Here is a 6,294-nt window from a genome sequence, read left to right on the forward strand (position 1 = left end):
GTTTTACTACCACTTGCACGGATGTAAAAATCTGCAAAAAGTGCAAGGTAGGAGAAAATTAGGGCCTGGAAATGCAGGAGCTTATGCAAAACCAAAGCAAACAGGAAGACTCATAAATGCAGTTATATAGTGAATAAATGAAACCAGCATTTTTTAGGTCTGCTAAGTGGTGCCCCAGGAGCCCCGTGAGTCACAGCTACTTGCTTCCATGACAAAAATCCATCGTTACGGCTGGTTTTTCCTGAGCCTGCTGCAGAGCCATCACATCTAGGAAAGATAAAACACACCTCCCTTCTGGATCAGCAGACCAAATAACCCAAGGCCAGCTGCAGAGTTCACTTCTGCCGACCATACACCTGCAGAAGGGCCACCACAGCCCCTGCCTCACTTGGGGGGCACGATGGCATTTCACATCAATAGTAGTAAGAGTGTACAAGCAGTAAAGAAGCATTTGTCTTGCTGATCTCCATGTGAAAAGAGATCAAAAACTATTTACCTGTAAAGGAGCACATGGATCCAGAAGTGACTGCATGAAGTCACCACAAGGCATCGTGAAGAGTACATAGCCTACAAAGACCTCCAGCAGCCACAACAGATTCTTTCTCAAGACACACTCACTGAGAAATATCTCACTTCAAAATGCCTTGGAGCCAAGGAGGCTGAAATTCCTAAGCACGCCTCCAGAGAGGGGAAAGAACCTGTGTGGGACCCAACAAAACCATCTACTGTTAAAAGATCGACATGGTGTCCATCTTTTCTGGAACCTGAAGTGCTGCTCTGGCTCGGATTTAACACTCAGCTGAAATTTTTAGAAACAAAACCAAAGAGAAAACCAGAGTGTGACAGTTTGTGCCGTCTGCATGGAATATGAGCTTGAGTTTAACCAGCATCAGTTATACCACGATTAAATAAATCTTTCAATTGAAATGCATTTACTGATTGCAAATCCTTAACCAAAAAAAAGCTAGCAGAATGTACACTTGCACCTGCTGCCTCTGTGTGCTCCAGCTGACTTCTGGCGTATGCAGCTCTGCATCAGCGGGGATGGCAGTACACTGGTAGGCGTCCTTTTCCCCCTCCCTGTCCCTCTCCTGATGCAGTAATACAGCAGAGTCTGCTAAAAAAATGCTCATTGGAGTGAGGGAAGAACAGAGTACTGGAAATTAAAACTATTAGAGGGCAGGCTACTATTGCAATGAAATGAGAGCTGCATTTTGACAGTATCCTCTGGTGCTTCACTGTGCAGCCCATGAAGACTTTACTATGCACACTCGATATTGCTGGAGGCTCACTACCTCTTCAGCTGCATGGCAAGTATTTCAGGCTATTTCTATTTTTATAAACTTCCTAGACACTTTCCTCATCTTCCATTTAAAAATGTATCTTCGACTGTATCCCAAGCACCTCCACCCACTGAGCTATTTGCAATTCTTCTGCCACTACTGAAATAGATGCAGCAGAGTCAGAACCCATAATCTTGCATTACAGCTTTGTTACAGAGAGAACCAGAAGAAAACGGAGTAGTAAGACAACTTGCCTTTAATTGAGTTTATACAATACATGGAAGCTTTTTTCTCTTTAGTTACATTTGACAGATTCTTCTTCCCTGAACAGCCAGTTCTTCGTTTGACATATTACGGACCAAACTAAGCACTCTTTCCATCGGCAGTTCCTCAGGCTCCAGAAAGCCTAGTTAATAGCTAACTGCCCAACAGCCTTTGCACCTACAAACTAGTTCTACTTGTCACAGCTGCTTGGAATTCCAGTATCACAGCAAACCCAGAACACTTTCCCCTGCTTGGGCACCAAATTCACCTCCTGCAGCCAGACCTCACGGCTCCACCAGCTGCGGTGCCGGAGCAGCATGCCCTGCTCCGATGCCCAGAGAGGGGTCACTGCACCGGATTCAGCTCAGAAAGAGTTTGGCTAAGGAATGAGAATGGCTGCAAACATGTTTTTCAAGAGTTTAGGTAGCAATAGGAGTGTTATACATAGCAAAAAGCCTAACATGTATGCCCAATCTGGAAATCTTCCAAAACGTTGAGAGACCTTGTCTTTTCCCTTGTGCCTCTCTGGTCACAGGAATGTGCTTGAGAAATGGCTTTTTTGGGAGAGAACAGATCAGTAGAAACATGTTCATCCTGAATTCCTAATGAAGTGGTGTGTTCCTACTTGGGATGCCTAGAGAAAGAATAACGCACACGCCTCCGTTGCTGTCGTGTTATTTGTACATCATCCCCCTGCCCCGCCCTAACCAGCAGTAAGACAGCAGCCTGATGTTTGCAGGTCTTCGAGAACCAGCAATAGGAAAGGCAGCACCCAGCTGAAACCACTGTATTCTTTCTATTTCCCATTAGGTTAAAATAAAGCAATTACAATTTTCTATAGCTGACTCAGCCTGGATTTGAATTCAGGATCTAAAGGCAAATTAAATTTCACCATCCATGTTAAGAAAGCAATTCAGCTTCTGATCTGGATCAGCTTTGATGCCAAGCTGAAGAATTTATTTGAAATGTGGTATGATGAAAGACTCCTGTTCAGCAGCAGATATAATTATCACACTGATCTTAATTAGATCATGAACTTGACTTTAGGATCCTCGAAGGAGTACTGAAAGCTTGGTCCAGTTACCCTGAACTTGGTACAGAATACTGAAGCTTATCCATCAAGATAAACATATTACTAGTTCTTTGATATGACAGATGCTTGATGAGTGACAGAGCAAATGCCTTTTTAACTATGATTTTAAAAAAAGAACTCTTAAACTGCACTAAAGCGTACGCTGTTATCTTTGAGGGAAAAAATTGTAATACATGAAAAACAGTTATTACAGAGCACAGTTTTTCAAGCACTGTTTTCAGAATTAAAAACATCTGAACAAAGGTTCTCTCTGTGGAGAGTCACTTTGTAACCAATTCAAGCCTTTAAATAGCTATTGTTTAAAAAAAAAGAAAAAAGTCAGTTACAGAAATTGTTTTTCCTTCAAATTCCAAATCCTGTCAATCCAGGTTGATTAAAATGTTGCATTTAAAAAAAAAAAAAAGAAAAAAGAAAAAAAAAAGGCAATCTAATCAGCCCTTATAAGAGTGAAAACAGCAACTCAATTTTTAAAGCGTCACGAACAAAAGGCTATAGCCCATCTATCATTCACATACGGATTCATGTAATGATTCTTCTATTAGAATTATTATCTATACAGCAGCTGAAGACTGAGAACTGCTGATACACTGCAGATGAGAACATTTCCTAGTCTCTGGGCTCCAGTCTTTCTTAAAAAATGATGATCTCACAATATAGATCGCTCGGTTTATATGTGTGTTAAGCTGCAATGCCAGCATTTACATTTGTAGCATTACAATTTTGCTTTCTTAGGCTCAAGAGAATTTGCTGCATCTGGTAGATTTTATACGCTTTGTATCTTAGGCAATCATTATGAACCAAGTGTGAAAAGGCAGTATATCATTCCTCAAACAGTGCCTTGTTTTGTTCACGATCTCAGATACTACCAAAGAAGTAAACCAAGAGTGGGCCCGAGATGGGTCACTCAGTGCCTGTTTGCTTGCACTATACTAATCCAGTGCTGGTCTTGTAAGTCAAGTCCACCTGCTCATTCATTTCTTTTACCTACACAGACCCAGAGAGCCTAAGACACAACATCCGTTACCAGTTGTGGTCACAGGCACCATCAGGGACGAAAGTCACTTTGGCTGTTTTTATGCTGCCTAACTACACCTCCTTCCCTGTCACCAAACGCTGCTGTCTTCAGAAGCAGGTATCTCTCTTTCTGAATCTTCAGGTCTCTTCTGGAATATTTCAAGTGCTTGCTCACTTCTGTTTCACAGCTGGTAACCACGTGCTGTGATCTAGAAGATGATGGAGATAAGCAGCTACACAAAGAGCAGCTGTGACGCAGCTGTACCACACTTCTAGTGCGTGAGACCTGCCATAGCCATCTCCCCGTATCTGTTATCCAAAGGAAATTAAAACTCAGATCATGGGTGTATGTTACAATATTATTTTACTACTTTATTATAGATATTAATGAATAAAGAACAAGTGATTTATACTCTTCCTTGAAAAATACTTTTTATCTACTGAGTCTCCTGAACAACCAACCAATCTCCATTTACTTGAAAGTATATTGTCACTTGAATTACTGAAAATACCATCATATTAATAATGACATTATTTAAAGTTTCCATCTTTAAAAATTCAATATTAACTGAAGACATTGCAAGGGGACAAAGCAAGAAAACAAACACTGGTACATGCGGTGTACCAAAGTAACTTAGCACAAATATTTAGTTCAAGAGTTTATACACAAGATGAGGTACATTTCTCAAAATATTTTAAATTTCCTGACTTCAAGTGGCATCACTAAGATTTGTGAAGAGATGCAATGACACAGAAATTAAAAATGTTTTTTCTTTTCTTTCAAATAAAGTCATCATCTTAAAATGCTTTTTTTTCCTATTAAAAAAAAGGTTTAAAAGGTGAAGATTTGAACAAACCACTTAATTCTTTCCGTGGATACTTGTTTCTAGAGAGATGTTGAAATTTTCAGCTTTGATTTCAAATGGGAAACATTTCAAAGACAGGAAAAACACTACCTGAGAAAGCAGCTCAATCTATAGCAGGAGTGAATTATTTGCAGCAGACAATTTATTATGAGAACATAAAACGTGGAGGTTTCTTCCTCTCAGAGAATGCAACTGCTGTTTTCTTTATTCAGTTTCAGGATATTATGCATCAAATGCGTGCTTTAGCTGCTACCAGACACCTCCCGAAACTCCCATAACAATAGCTCTAATGTTCACATTATGTGACAAGTCATCCAGATCAATAATTCATACTCATTCAGGCACAGAACAACAGTACTGAAAACCAGGAAGAAAGGTATCACTAAGGCCGTGTGGTTTTTACTGGTTGCTCCAACATACTGAATATGGAGGCAGTGAGTTGCAGAATTTTGGCTCCCAAGCTTTTGGAAGAGCTTTACTGACAAGGTATAGGGAAAAAAAAAAAAAAGAAAAAAATAGAGAAGAAAAAGCCCACAAAAACAAGAGAGAAAGAGAGAGAAGGAAATCTCTATCTTCTTATAGCCACAAGGTCTCAGTGGCCAAGTTATTGCATTTCTCCCAGGATGTGTTTGTACAGCAAATAACAACAGTGGCTGTAGTTCAGGGAGCCAGACCTTCACAAGCTTTAATCAATTTAACGTGTAACTACAGCAGTAACAATGTAGAAGTAGCAGTTCAATTTAAGTTTAAAATACAATGGACCTCACCAAGTGAGAGCACCTTCACGATGATTAGCAAACTATTAACTTGTGCATATTAACATCACCTCCTCTGTCAATTCATCTGAACGCACTGGATCGTGGTGCTTTGGAAGGGAACGTCTATTTTCATTAAGTAATTTACAGAGGGCTCTGAAGGATCTCTGTCGCAGATGTCACCAAGTGAAGGAGCTAGAATATTTCCTGACATTTAGAAATAATTAATTGTGGTGTCCCAAGTATTACTACATTATAGACAAAGAAAATTTCTTTGAACGTTAAGCTCCCTTGGAAGAGTAAATGACATAAAAAATACCTATGATGTAGTAACTGCATTTAAGAATAATTAACCAAAAGTTTTGCAACCCACAGCACTGTCACTCCGGTGACAGGGAACCGTTGTTTCAGACTCTGAATCTATTGTTTGCTTAATGAATTCAAACCAGCAACAGCAGGCAGCCACAGAAGCAACAGTGCCAATGGCAAGAGATGCTTTAGAAATGGAAGTCTATAAATTTTAACAACAATGGACCAAAAATGCCAAAATACCCTCAGGTATTTTGAACTGGCTCTTGAAACTGCTGTATTAATCCCACAAGGCGTTCTTCCTTTGCAGTGAGTCTCTGACCTGATCACCCTATCACAGAAAAGATGAAAAAGTGAAAGAATAAAAAAACCTCACCCCTCTCCTCTCCACAACCCCTTGCTTTCATTATAAAAATTCCTTTGGGTTGCTGAACTATGCGAATGTTTCTAAGAGCTGAGCACTCACATGGTATGAGGTATTCTAGGTTTTTCTTTGCTACTGAGGGCTGCTTTGGTCCAGGCAGTTGAGAGGTGAGGACACCTGAGAACCACTGATATTCTAACTCTATTATTTCTTCATGCAGTTTTAACATTGTATTCAGTACAGGTTGTTATCTCAACACTTGAATAAACCTCTGAAGAGAAATGAAAAGTGGCAAGTATGCTGATGAGAAACAAGAGAGATTTTGAGAGCAGCAAAACATTTCCTG

Source organism: Apaloderma vittatum, unplaced genomic scaffold (genome assembly GCF_000703405.1).
Source record: "Apaloderma vittatum isolate BGI_N311 unplaced genomic scaffold, ASM70340v1 scaffold4514, whole genome shotgun sequence".
Classification (NCBI taxonomy): Eukaryota; Metazoa; Chordata; class Aves; order Trogoniformes; family Trogonidae; genus Apaloderma; species Apaloderma vittatum.